Genomic DNA, 15,623 nt, shown 5'->3' on the forward strand with positions numbered 1-15,623 from the left:
CTCTGACCTTCTTATTGACGATGAAACACAGAAATTGCATCGGAATTAAATACAAGAGGCACAATGCCGACTTAAGTACAAGAAAACTGACTCTTCTTACTGTCTATGTTTTGAACCATTCCTGTGACAGTAGTTATAAATTCCGATGCATCACTTCGGGTTTACTGTATCCCTCTGACCTTCTTATTGACGATGAAACACAGAAATTGCATCGGAATGATATACAAAAAGCACAGTGCTGACTCAAGTACAAGAGGACTGGCTCTTCTTACTGTCTACGTTTTGAACCTTTCCTGTGAGACCGGTTTTTGATTCCAACGCTTCACTTCAGGTTCACTGTATCCCTTGGACCCCATTATTGACGATGAAACACAGAAATTGCATTGGAATTAAATACAAAAGGCACAATACTGACTTAAGTACAGGAAAACTGACTCTTCTTACTGTCTATGTTTTGAACCATTCCTGTGACACTAGTTATAGATTCCGATGGTTCAATTCAGGTTTACTGTATCCCTCTGACATTCTTATTGACGATGAAACACAGACATTGCATCGGAATTAAATAGAAAAGACACAATGCCGATTCAAGTACAAGAAAACTGACTCTTCTTACTGTCTATGTTTTGAACCATTCCTGTGACACTAGTTACAGATTCCGATGCTTCACTTCAGGTTTACTGTATCCCTCTGACCTTCTTATTGACGATGAAATACAGAAATTGCATCAGAATTAAACAGAAAAGGCACAATGCCGACTTAAGTACAAGAAAACTGACTCTTCTTACTGTCTATGGTTTGAACCATTTCTGTGACACTAGTTATAGATTCCGATGCTTCTCTTCAGGTTTACTGTATCCCTCTGACCTTCCTATTGACGATGAAACACAGACATTGCATCGGAATTAAATAGAAAAGACACAATGCCGATTCAAGTACAAGAAAACTGACCCTTCTTACTGTCTATGTTTTGAACCATTCCTGTGACACAAGTTATAGATTCCGATGCTTCACTTCAGGTTTACTGTATCCCCCTGACCTCCTTATTGACGATGTAACACAGATATTGCATCGGAATTAAATAGAAAAGGCACAATGCCGACTGAAGTACAAGACAACTGACTCTTCTTACTGTCTATGTTTTGGACCACTCCTGTGACACCAGGTATAGATTCCGTTGCTCCACTTCAGGTGTACTGTATCCCTCTGACCTTCGTGGTGACGATGAAACACAGAAATTGCATCGGAATTAAACAGAAAAGGCACAATACCGACTTAAGTACAAGACAACTGACTCTTCTTACTGTTTATGCTTTGAACCATTCCTGTGACACTAGTTATAGATTCCGATGCTTCACTTCATGTTTACTGTATCCCTCTGACTTTCTTATTGACGATGAAACACATTAATTGCATCGGAATTATATACAAAAGGCACAATGCCGACTCAAGTACAAGAGGACCGGCTCTTCCTACTAACTATGTTTTGAACCTCTCCTGTGAGACCGGTTTTAGATTTCGATGCTTCACTTCAGGTTTACTGTTTCCCTTGGCCCTTCTTATTGACGACGAAACACAGATATTGCATCGGAAATAAATAGAAAAGTCACAATGCCGACTTACGTACAAGAAGACTGACTCTTCTTACTGTCTACGTTTTGAACCATTCCTGTGACACAAGTTATAGATTCCGATGCTTCACTTCAGGTTTACTGTATCCCTCTGACCTCCTTATTGAAGATGAAACACAGAAATTGCATCGTATTTAAACAGAAAAGGCACAATGCCGACTTAAGTACAAGACAACTGACTCATCTTACTGTCTATGTTTTGAACCATTCCTGTGACACTAGTTATAGATTCCGATGCTTCACTTCAGGTTTACTGTATCCCTCTGACCTCCTTATTGACGATGAAACACAGAAATTGCATCGGAATTAAATAGAAAAGGCACAATGCCGACTTAAGTACAAGACAATTGACCCTTCTTACTGTCTATGTTTTGAACCATTCCTGTGACACTACTTACAGATTCCGATGCTTCACTTCAGGTTTACTGTATCCCTCTGACATTCTTATTGACGATGAAACACAGACATTGCATCGTAATTAAATAGAAAAGACACAATGCCGATTCAAGTACAAGAAAACTGACTCTTCTTACTGTCTATGTTTTGAACCATTCCTGTGACACTAGTTACAGATTCCGATGCTTCACTTCAGGTTTACTGTATCCCTCTGACCTTCTTATTGACGATGAAATACAGAAATTGCATCAGAATTAAATAGAAAAGGCACAATGCCGACTTAAGTACAAGAAAACAGACTCTTCTTACTGTCTATGATTTGAACAATTTCTGTGACACTAGTTATAGATTCCGATGCTTCACTTCAGGTTTACTGTATCCCTCTGACCTTCTTATTGACGATGAAACACAGAAATTGCATCGGAATTAAATAGAAAACGCACAATGCCGACTTAAGTACAAGAAAACTGACTCTTCTTACTGTCTATGTTTTGAACCATTTCTGTGACACTAGTTATAGATTCCGATGCTTCACTTCAGATTTACTGTATCTCTCTGACCTCCTTATTGACGATGAAACACAGAAATTGCATCGGAATTATATACAAAAGTCACAATGCCGACTCAAGTACAAGAGGACTGGCTCTTCTTACTGTCTATGTTTTGAACCTTTCCTGTGAGACCGGTTTTAGATTGCGATGCTTCACTTCAGGTTTACTATATCCCTTGGACCTTCTAATTGACGACGTAACACAGAAATTGCATCGGAATTAAATACAAAAGGCACAATGCCGACTCAAGTACAAGAAGACTGGCTCTTCTTCCTGTCTATGATTTGAACCATTCCTGTGACACTAGTTATAGATTCCGATGCTTCACTTCAGGTTTACTGTATCCCCCCGACCTCCTTATTGACGATGAAACACAGAATTTGCATCGGAATTAAATAGAAAAGGCACATTGCGGACTGAAGTACAAGACAACTGACTCTTCTTACTGTCTATATTTTGGACCACTCCTGTGACACTAGTTATAGATTCCGTTTCTTCACTTCAGGTTTACTGTATCCCTCTGACCTCCTTATTGACGATGAAACACAGAAATTGCTTCGGAATTATATACAAAGGGCACAATGCCGACTCAAGTACAAGAGGACTGGCTCTTCTTACTGTCTATGTTTTAAACCTTTCCTGTGAGATCGGTTTTAGATTGCGATGCTTCACTTCAGGTTTACTGTATCCCTTGGACCTTCTTATTGACGACGAAACACAGAAATTGCATCGGAATTATATACAAAAGGCACAATGCCAAGTCAAGTACAAGAGGACCGGCTCTTCTTACTGTCTATGTTTTGAACCCTTCCTGTGAGACCAGTTTTAGATTCCGATGCTTCACTTCAGGTTTACTGTATCCCTTGCACCTTCTTATTGACGACGAAACACAGAAATTGCATCGGAATTAAATAGAAAAGGCACAATGCCGACTTAAGTACAAGACAACTGACTCTTCTTACTGTCTATGTTTTGAACCATTCCTGTGACACTAGTTATAGATTCCGATGCTTCACTTCATGTTTACTGTATCCCTCTGACCTTCTTATTGACGATGAAACACAGAAATTGCATCGGAATTATATACAAAAGGCACAATGCCGACTCAAGTACAAGAGGACTGGCTCTACCTACCTTCTATGTTTTGAACCTCTCCTGTGAGACCGGTTTTAGATTCCGATGCTTCACTTCAGGTTTACTGTATCCCTTGGACCTTCTTATTGACGACGAAACACAGAAATTGCATCGGAATTAAATAGAAAAGGCACAATGCCGACTTACGTACAATATGACTGACTCTTCTTACTGTCTACGTTTTGAAACATTCCTGTGACACTAGTTATAGGTTCCCATGTTTCACTTCAGGTTTACTGTATACCTCTGACCTCCTTATTGAAGATGAAACACAGAAATTGCATCGGAATTAAATAGAAAAGGCACAATGCCGACATAAGTACAAGACAACTGACTCTTCTTACTGTCTATGTTTCGAACCATTCCTGTGAGACCGGTTTTAGATTGCGATGCTTCACTTCAGGTTTACTGTATGCCTCTGACCTCCTTATTGACGATGAAACACAGAAAATGCATCGGAATTAAATAGAAAAGGCACAATGCCGACTTAAGTACAAGACAACTGACCCTTCGTACTGTCTATGTTTTGAACCATTCCTGTGACACTAGTTACAGATTCCGATGCTTCACTTCAGGTTCACTGTATCCCTCTGATCTCCTTATTGACGATGGAACACAGAAATTGCATCGGAATGATATACAAAAAGCACAATGCCGACTCAAGTACAAGAGGACTGGCTCTCCTTACTGTCTATGTTTTGAAATTTTCCTGTGAGACCGGTTTCAGATTGCGATGATTTACTTCAGGTTTACTGTATCCCTTGGACCTTCTTATTGACGACGTAATACAGAAATTGCATCGGAATTAAAAACAAAAGGCACAATGCCGACTCAAGTACAAGAAGACTAGCTCTTCTTTCTGTCTATGATTTGAACCATTCCTGTGACACTAGTTATAGATTCCAATGCTTCACTTCAGGTTCACTGTATCCCTCTGATTTCCTTATTGACGATGAAACACAGAAATTGCATCGGAATTAAATACAAAAGGCACAATACCGACTGGAGTACTAGAGGACTGGACTTCTTACTGTCTATGTATTTAACCTTTTTCTGTGAGACCGGTTCTAGATTGCGATGCTTCACTTCAGGTTTACTGTATCCCTTGTACCTTCTTATTGACGACGAAACACAGAAATTGCATCGGAATTAAATACAAAAGGCACAATGCCGACTTAAAAACAAGAGGACTGACTCTTCTTACTGTCTATGTTTTGTACCATTCCTGTGACACTAGTTACAGATTCCGATGCTTCACTTCAGGTTTACTGTATCCCTCTGACATTCTTATTGACGATGAAACACAGACATTGCATCGTAATTAAATAGAAAAGACACAATGCCGATTCAAGTACAAGAGAACTGACTCTTCTTACTGTCTATGTTTTGAACCACTCCTGTGACACCAGGTATAGATTCCGTTGCTCCACTGCAGGTTTACTGTATCCCTCTGACCTCCTTATTGACGATGAAACACAGAAATTGCATCGGCATTAAATAGAAAAGGCACAATGCCGACTTAAGTACAAGACAATTGACCCTTCTTACTGTCTATATTTTGAACCATTCCTGTGACACTAGTTACAGATTCCGATGCTTCACTTCAGGTTTATTGTATCTCTCTGACCTTCTTATTGACGATGAAACACAGAAATTGCATCGGAATTAAATAGAAAAGGCACAATGCCGACTTAAGTACAAGACAATTGACCCTTCTTACTGTCTATGTTTTGAACCATTCCTGTGACACTAGTTACAGATTCCGATGCTTCACTTCAGGTTTATTGTATCTCTCTGACCTTCTTATTGACGACGAAACACAGAAATTGCATCGGAATTAAATACAAAAGGCACAATGCCGACTCAAGTACAAGAAGACTGGCTTTTCTTTCTGTCTATGTTTTGAACCATTCCTGTGACACTAGTTATAGATTCCGATGATTCACTTCAGGTTCACTGTATCCCTCTGACCTCCTTATTGACGATGACACACAGAAATTGCATCGGAACTAAATGCAAAAGGCACAATGCCGACTCAAGTACAAGAAGGCTGGCTCATCTTACTGTCTATTTTTCGAACCATTCCTGTGACACTAGTTATAGATTCCGTTGCTTCACTTCAGGATTACTGTATCCCTCTGACCTTCTTATTGACGATGAAACACAGAAATTGCATCAGAATTAAATAGAACAGGCCCAATGCCGACTTAAGTACAAGAGGACTGGCTCTTCTTACTGTCTATGTTTTGAACCTTTCCTTTGAGACCGATTTTAGATTCTGATGCTTCACTTCAGGTTTACTGTATCCCTTGGACCTTCTTATTGACGACGAAACACAGAAATTGCATTGGAATTAAATAGAAAAGGCACAATGCCGACTTAAAAACAAGAAGACTGACTCTTCTTACTGTCTATGTTTTGAACCATTCCTGTGACACTAGTTACAGATTCCGATGCTTCACTTCGGGTTTACTGTATCCCTCTGACCTTCTTATTGACGATGAAACACAGAAATTGCATCGGAATTAAATAGAAAAGGCACAATGACGACTCAAGTACATGAAAACTGCCTCTTCTTACTGTCTATGCTTTGAACCATTCCTGTGACAGTAGTTACAGATTCCGATGCTTCACTTCAGGTTTACTGTATCCCCCTGACCTCCTTATTGACGATGTAACACTGAATTTGCATCGGAATTAAATAGAAAAGGCACAATGCCGACTGAAGTACAAGACAACTGACTCTTCTTACTGTCTATGTTTTGGACCACTCCTGTGACACCAGGTATAGATTCCGTTGCTCCACTTCAGGTGTACTGTATCCCTCTTACCTTCTTGGTGACGATGAATCACAGAAATTGCATCGGAATTAAACAGAAAAGGCACAATGCCGACTTAAGTACAAGACAACTGACTCTTCTTACTGTCTATGTTTTGAACCATTCCTGTGACACAAGTTATAGATTCCGATGCTTCACTTCATGTTTACTGTATCCCTCTGACCTTCTTATTGATGATGAAACACAGAAATTGCATCGGAATTATATACAAAAGTCACAATGCCGACTCAAGTAAAAGAGGACTGGCTCTTCCTACTGTCTATGTTTTGAACCTCTCCTGTGAGACCGTTTTTAGATTCCGATGCTTCACTTCAGGTTTACTGTATCCCTTGGCCCTTCTTATTGACGACGAAACACAGAAATTGCATCGGAATTAAATAGAAAAGTCACAATGCCGACTTACGTACAAGAAGACTGACTCTTCTTACTGTCTACGTTTTGAACCATTCCTGTGACACTAGTTATAGATTCCGATGCTTCACTTCAGGTTTACTGTATCCCTCTGACCTCCTTATTGAAGATGAAACACAGAAATTGCATCGTAATTAAATAGAAAAGGCACAATGCCGACTTAAGTACAAGACAACTGACTCATCTTACTGTCTATGTTTTGAACCATTCCTGAGTCACTAGTTATAGATTCCGATGCTTCACTTCAGGTTTACTGTATCCCTCTGACCTCCTTATTGACGATGAAACACAGAAATTGCATCGGAATTAAATAGAAAAGGCACAATGCCGACTTAAGTACAAGACAATTGACCCTTCTTACTGTCTATGTTTTGAACCATTCCTGTGACACTAGTTACAGATTCCGATGCTTCACTTCAGGTTTATTGTATCTCTCTGACCTTCTTATTGACGATGAAACACAGAAATTGCATCGGAATTAAATACAAAAGGCACAATGACGACTTAAGTACAAGAAAACTGACTCTTCTTACTGTCTATGTTTTGAACCATTCCTGTGACAGTAGTTATAAATTCCGATGCTTCACTTCGGGTTTACTGTATCCCTCTGACCTTCTTATTGACGATGAAACACAGAAATTGCATCGGAATGATATACAAAAAGCACAGAGCTGACTCAAGTACAAGAGGACTGGCTCTTCTTACTGTCTACGTTTTGAACCTTTCATGTGAGACCGGTTTTTGATTCCAACGCTTCACTTCAGGTTCACTGTATCCCTTGGACCCCATTATTGACGATGAAAAACAGAAATTGCATTGGAATTAAATACAAAAGGCACAATACTGACTTAAGTACAGGAAAACTGACTCTTCTTACTGTCTATGTTTTGAACCATTCCTGTGACACTAGTTATAGATTCCGATGGTTAAATTCAGGTTTACTGTATCCCTCTGACATTCTTATTGACGATGAAATACAGAAATTGCATCAGAATTAAATAGAAAAGGCACAATGCCGACTTAAGTACAAGAAAACAGACTCTTCTTACTGTCTATGATTTGAACAATTTCTGTGACACTAGTTATAGATTCCGATGCTTCACTTCAGGTTTACTGTATCCCTCTGACCTTCTTATTGACGATGAAACACAGAAATTGCATCGGAATTAAATAGAAAACGCACAATGCCGACTTAAGTACAAGAAAACTGACTCTTCTTACTGTCTATGTTTAGAACCATTTCTGTGACACTAGTTATAGATTCCGATGCTTCACTTCAGATTTACTGTATCTCTCTGACCTCCTTATTGACGATGAAACACAGAAATTGCATCGGAATTATATACAAAAAGCACAATGCCGACTCAAGTACAAGAGGACTGGCTCTTCTTACTGTCTATGTTTTGAACCTTTCCTGTGAGACCGGTTTTAGATTGCGATGCTTCACTTCAGGTTTACTATATCCCTTTGACCTTCTTATTGACGACGTAACACAGAAATTGCATCGGAATTAAATACAAAAGGCACAATGCCGACTCAAGTACAAGAAGACTGGCTCTTCTTCCTGTCTATGATTTGAACCATTCCTGTGACACCAGTTATAGATTCCGATGCTTCACTTCAGGTTTACTGTATCCCCCTGACCTCCTTATTGACGATGAAACACAGAATTTGCATCGGAATTAAATAGAAAAGGCACATTACGGACTGAAGTACAAGACAACTAACTCTTCTTACTGTCTATGTTTTGGACCACTCCTGTGACACTAGTTATAGATTCCGTTGCTTCACTTCAGGTGTACTGTATCCCTCTGACCTCCTTATTAACGATGAAACACAGAAATTGCATCGGAATTATATACAAAGGGCACAATGCCGACTCAAGTACAAGAGGACTGGCTCTTCTCACTGTCTATGTTTTGAACCTTTCCTGAGAGACCGGTTTTAGATTGCGATGCTTCACTTCATGTTTACTGTATCCCTTGGACCTTCTTATTGACGACGAAGCACGGAAATTGCATCGGAATTATATACAAAGGGCACAATGCCGACTCAAGTACAAGAGGACTGGCTCTTCTCACTGTCTATGTTTTGAACCTTTCCTGAGAGACCGGTTTTAGATTGCGATGCTTCACTTCATGTTTACTGTATCCCTTGGACCTTCTTATTGACGACGAGACACAGAAATTGCATTGGAATTAAATAGAAAAGGCACAATGCCGTCTTAGGTACAAGAAGACTGACTCTTCTTACTGTCTACGTTTTGATCCATTCCTGTGTCACTAGTTATAGATTCCGATGCTTCACTTCATGTTTACTGTATCCCCCTGACCTCCTTATTGACGATGAAACACAGAATTTGCATCGGAATTAAATAGAAAAGGCACATTGCGGACTGAAGTACAAGACAACTGACTCTTCTTACTGTCTATATTTTGGACCACTCCTGTGACACTAGTTATAGATTCCGTTTCTTCACTTCAGGTTTACTGTATCCCTCTGACCTCCTTATTGACGATGAAACACAGAAATTGCATCGGAATTATATACAAAGGGCACAATGCCGACTCAAGTACAAGAGGACTGGCTCTTCTTACTGTCTATGTTTTAAACCTTTCCTGTGAGATCGGTTTTAGATTGCGATGCTTCACTTCAGGTTTACTGTATCCCTTGGACCTTCTTATTGACGACGAAACACAGAAATTGCATCGGAATTATATACAAAAGGCACAATGCCAAGTCAAGTACAAGAGGACCGGCTCTTCTTACTGTCTATGTTTTGAACCCTTCCTGTGAGACCGGTTTTAGATTCCGATGCTTCACTTCAGGTTTACTGTATCCCTTGCACCTTCTTATTGACGACGAAACACAGAAATTGTATCGGAATTAAATAGAAAAGGCACAATGCCGACTTAAGTACAAGACAACTGACTCTTCTTACTGTCTATGCTTTGAACCATTCCTGTGACACTAGTTATAGATTCCGATGCTTCACTTCATGTTTACTGTATCCCTCTGACCTTCTTATTGACGATGAAACACAGAAATTGCATCGGAATTATATACAAAAGGCACAATGCCGACTCGAGTACAAAAGGACTGGCTCTTCTTACTGTCTATGTTTGAACCTTTCCTGTGAGACCGGTTTTAGATTCCGATGCTTCACTTCAGGTTTACTGTATCCCTTGGACCTTCTTATTGACGACGAAACACAGAAATTGCATCGGAATTAAATAGAAAAGGCACAATGCCGACTTACGTACAAGATGACTGACTCTTCTTACTGTCTACGTTTTGAAACATTCCTGTGACTCTAGTTATAGGTTCCCATGTTTCACTTCAGGTTTACTGTATACCTCTGACCTCCTTATTGAAGATGAAACACAGAAATTGCATCGGAATTAAATAGAAAAGGCACAATGCCGACATAAGTACAAGAAAACTGACTCTTCTTACTGTCTATGCTTTGAACCATTCCTGTGACTCTAGATATAAATTTCGATGCTTCGCTTCAGGTTTACCGTATCCCTCTGACCTTCTTATTGACGATGAAACACAGAAATTGCATCGGAATGATATACAAAAAGCACAATGCCGACTCAAGTACAAGAGGACTGGCTCTTCTTACTGTCTATGTTTTGAACCTTTCCTGTGAGACCGGTTTTTGATTCCGACGCTTCACTTTAGGTTTACTGTATCCCTTGGACCTCATTATTGACGATGAAACACAGAAATTGCATTGGAATTAAATACAAAAGGCACAATGCTGACTTAAGTACAAGAGAACTGACCCTTCTTACTGTCTATGTTTTGAACCATTCCTGTGACACTAGTTATAGATTCCGATGGTTCACTTCAGGTGTACTGTATCCCTCTGACATTCTTATTGACGATGAAACACAGACATTGCATCGGAATTAAATAGAAAAGACACAATGCCGATTCAAGTACAAGAAAACTGACTCTTCTTACTGTCTATGTTTTGAACCATTCCTGTGACACTAGTTACAGATTCCGATGCTTCACTTCAGGTTTACTGTATCCCTCTGACCTTCTTATTGATGATGAAACACAGAAATTGCAACAGAATTAAATAGAAAAGCTACAATGCCGACTTAAGTACAAGAAAACTGACTCTTCTTACTGTCTATGTTTTGAAACATTTCTGTGACACTAGTTATAGATTCCGATGCTTCACTTCAGGTTTACAGTATCCCTCTGACCTTCTTATTGACGATAAAACACAGAAATTGCATCGGAATTAAATAGAAAACGCACAATGCCGACTTAAGTACAAGAAAACTGACTCTTCTGACTGTCTATGTTTTGAACCATTTCTGTGACACTAGTTATAGATTCCGATGGTTCACTTCAGGTGTACTGTATCCCTCTGACATTCTTATTGACGATGAAACACAGACATTGCATCGGAATTAAATAGAAAAGACACAATGCCGATTCAAGTACAAGAAAACTGACTCTTCTTACTGTCTATGTTTTGAACCATTCCTGTGACACTAGTTACAGATTCCGATGCTTCACTTCAGGTTTACTGTATCCCTCTGACCTTCTTATTGACGATGAAACACAGAAATTGCAACAGAATTAAATAGAAAAGGCACAATGCCGACTTAAGTACAAGAAAACTGACTCTTCTTACTGTCTATGTTTTGAACCATTTCTGTGACACTAGTCATAGATTCCGATGCTTCACTTCATGTTTACTGTATCCCTCTGACCTCCTTATTGCCGATGAAACACAGAAATCGCATCGGAATTATATAAAAAGGCACAATGTCGATTCAAGTACAAGAGGACTGGCTCTTCTTACTGTCTATGTTTTGAACCTTTCCTGTGAGACCGGTTTCAGATTGCGATGATTCACTTCAGGTTTACTGTATCCCTTGGAACTTCTTATTGACGACGTAACACAGAAATTGCATCGGAATTAAAAACAAAAGGCACAATGGCGACTCAAGTACAAGAAGACTAGCTCTTCTTTCTGTCTATGATTTGAACCATTCCTGTGACACTAGTTATAGATTCCGATGCTTCACTTCAGGTTCACTGTATCCCTCTGATCTCCTTATTGACGATGAAACACAGAAATTGCATCGGAATTAAATACAAAAGGCACAATGCCGACTGGAGTACTAGAGGACTGGCTCTTCTTACTGTCTATGTATTGAACCCTTTTCTGTGAGACCGGTTCTAGATTGCGATGCTTCACTTCAGGTTTACTGTATCCCTTGTACCTTCTTATTGACGACGAAACACAGAAATTGCATCGGAATTAAATACAAAAGGCACAATGCCGACTTAAAAACAAGAGGACTGACTCTTCTTACTGTCTATGTTTTGTACCATTCCTGTGACACTAGTTACAGATTCCGATGCTTCACTTCGGGTTTACTGTATCCCTCTGACCTTCTTATTGACGAAGGAACACAGAAATTGCATCGGAATTAAATAGAAAAGGCACATTGCCGACTCAAGTACATGACAACTGACTCTTCTTACTATCTATGTTTTGAACCACTCCTGTGACACTAGTTATAGATTCCGTTGCTTCACTTCAGGTTTACTGTATCCCTCTGACCTTCGTAGTGACGAAGAAACACAGAGATTTGCATCGGAATTAAATAGAAAAGGCTCAATGCCGACTTAAGTACAAGACAACTGACTCTTCTTACTGTCTATGTTTTGAACCATTCCTGTGACACTAGTTATAGATTCCGATGCTTCACTTCATGTTTACTGTATCCCTCTGACCTTCTTATTGACGATGAAACACAGAAATTGCATGGGAATTATATACAAAAGGCACAATGCCGACTCAAGTAAAAGAGGACTGGCTCTTCTTACTGTCTATGTTTTGAACCTCTCCTGTGAGACCGGTTTTAGATTCCGATGCTTCACTTCAGGTTTACTGTATCCCTTGGACCTTCTTATTGACGACGAAACACAGTAATTGCATCGGAATTAAATAGAAAAGGCACAATGCCGACTTAAGTACAAGACAACTGACTCTTCTTACTGTCTGTGTTTTGAACCATTCCTGTGACACTAATTACAGATTCTGATGCTTCACTTCAGGTTTACTGCATCTTTCTGACCTTCTTATTGACGATGAAACACAGAAATTGCATCGGAATTAAATACAAAAGGCACAGTGCCGACTTAAGTACAAGAAAACTGACTCTTCTTACTGTCTATGTTTTGAACCATTCCTGTGACACGAGTTATAAATTCCGATGCCTCACTTCAGGTTTACTGTATCCCTCTGATTTCCTTATTGGCGATGAAACACAGAAATTGCATCGGAATTATATACAAAAGGCACAATGCCATCTCAAGTACAAGAGGACCGGCTCTTCTTACTGTCTATGTTTTGAACCCTTCCTGTGAGACCGGTTTTAGATTCCGATGCTTCACTTCAGGTTTACTGTATCCCTTGCACCTTCTTATTGACTGCGAAACGCAGAAATTGCATTGGAATTAAATAGAAAAGGCACAATGCAGACTAAAGTACAAGAAGACTGACTCTTCTTACTGTCTACGTTTTGAACCATTCCTGTGACACTAGTTATAGATTCCGATGCATCACTTCAGGTTTACTGTATTCCCCTGACCTCCTTATTGACGATGAAACACAGAATTTGCATCGGAATTAAATAGAAATGGCACAATGCCGACTGAAGTACAAGACAACTGACTCTTCCTACTATCTATGTTTTGAACCACTCCTGTGACACTAGTTATAGATACCGTTGCTCCCCTTCAGGTTTACTGTATCCCTCTGACCTTCGTAGTGACGATGAAACACAGAAATTGCATCGGAATTAAATAGAAAAGGCACAATGCCGACTTACGTACAAGAAGACTGACTCTTCTTACTGTCTACGTTTTGAACCATTCCTGTGACACTAATTATGGATTCCGATGCTTCACTTCAGGTTTACTGTATCCTTCTGACCTCCTTATTGAAGATGAAACACAGAAATAGCATCGGAATTAAATAGAAAAGGCACAATGCCGACTTAAGTACAAGACAACTGACTCTTCTTACTGTCTATGTTTTGAACCATTCCTGTGACACTAGTTATAGATTCCGATGCTTCACTTCAGGTTTACTGTATCCCTCTGACCTCCTTATTGACGATGAAACACAGAAATTGCATCGGAATTAAATAGAAAAGGCACAATGCCGACTTAAGTACAAGACATCTGACTCTTCTTACTGTCTATGTTTTGAACCATTCCTGTGACACTAGTTACAGATTCCGATGCTTCACTTCACCTTTACTGTATCTCTCTGACCTTCTTATTAACGATGAAACACAGAAATTGCATCGGAATTAAATACAAAAGGCACAATGCCGACTTAAGTACAAGAAAACTGACTCTTCTTATTGTCTATGTTTTGAACCATTCCTGTGACACTAGTTATAAATTCCGATGCTTCACTTCAGGTTTACTGTATCCCTCTGACCTTCTTATTGACGATGAAACACAGAAATTGCATCGGAATGATATACAAAAGGCACAATGCCGACTCAAGTACAAGAGGACTGGCTCTTCTTACTGTCTATGTTTTGAACCCTTTTTTGTGAGACCGGTTTTTGATTCCGACGCTTCACTTCAGGTTTACTGTATCCCTTGGACCTCATTATTGACGACGAAACACAGAAATTGCATTGGAATTAAATAGAAAAGGCACAATGCTGACTTAAGTACAAGAAAACTGACTTTTCTTACTGTCTATGTTTTGAACCATTCCTGTGACACTAGTTACAGATTCCGATGCTTCACTTTAGGTTTACTGTATCCCTCTGACCTTCTTATTGACGATGAAACACAGAAATTGCATCGGAATTAATTAGAAAAGGCACAATGCCGACTTAAGTACAACAAAACTGACTCTTCTTACTGTCTATGTCTTGAACCATTTCTGTGACACTAGTTTTAGATTCCGATGCTTCACTTCAGGTTCACTGTATCCCTCTGACCTCCTTATTGACGATGAAACACAGATATTGCATCGGAATTAAATACAAAAGGCACAATGCCGACTCAAGTACAAGAAGACTGGCTCTTCTTTCTGTCTATGATTTGAACCATTCCTGTGACACTAGTTATAGATTCCAATGCTTCACTTCAGGTTCACTGTATCCCTCTGATTTCCTTATTGACGATGAATCACAGAAATTGCTTTTTAGTTCAATACAAAAGGCACAATGCTGACTCAAGTACAAGAGGACTGGCCCTTCTTACTGTCTATGTTTTGAACCTTTCCTGTGAGACCGGTTTCAGATTGCGATGCTTCACTTCAGGTTTACTGTATCCCTTGGACCTTCTTATTGATGACGAAACACAGAAATTGCATAGGAATTAAATACAAAAGGCACAATGCCGACTCAAGTACAAGAAAACTGACATTTCTTACTGCCTATGTTTTGAACCATTCCTGTGACACTAGTTATAGATTCCGATGCTTCACTTCAGGGTTACTGTATCCCTCTGACATTCTTATTGACGATGAAACACAGAAATTGCATCGGGATTGAATATAAATGGCAGAGTGCATACTTAAGTACATTAAGAGTGATACTTCTAAGAGTTAGTGATTTGAGCGGCTCCTTGGAGACCAGTATTAGATT

The sequence above is a fragment of the Schistocerca americana genome, chromosome 7 (assembly GCF_021461395.2).
Source record: "Schistocerca americana isolate TAMUIC-IGC-003095 chromosome 7, iqSchAmer2.1, whole genome shotgun sequence".
Classification (NCBI taxonomy): Eukaryota; Metazoa; Arthropoda; class Insecta; order Orthoptera; family Acrididae; genus Schistocerca; species Schistocerca americana.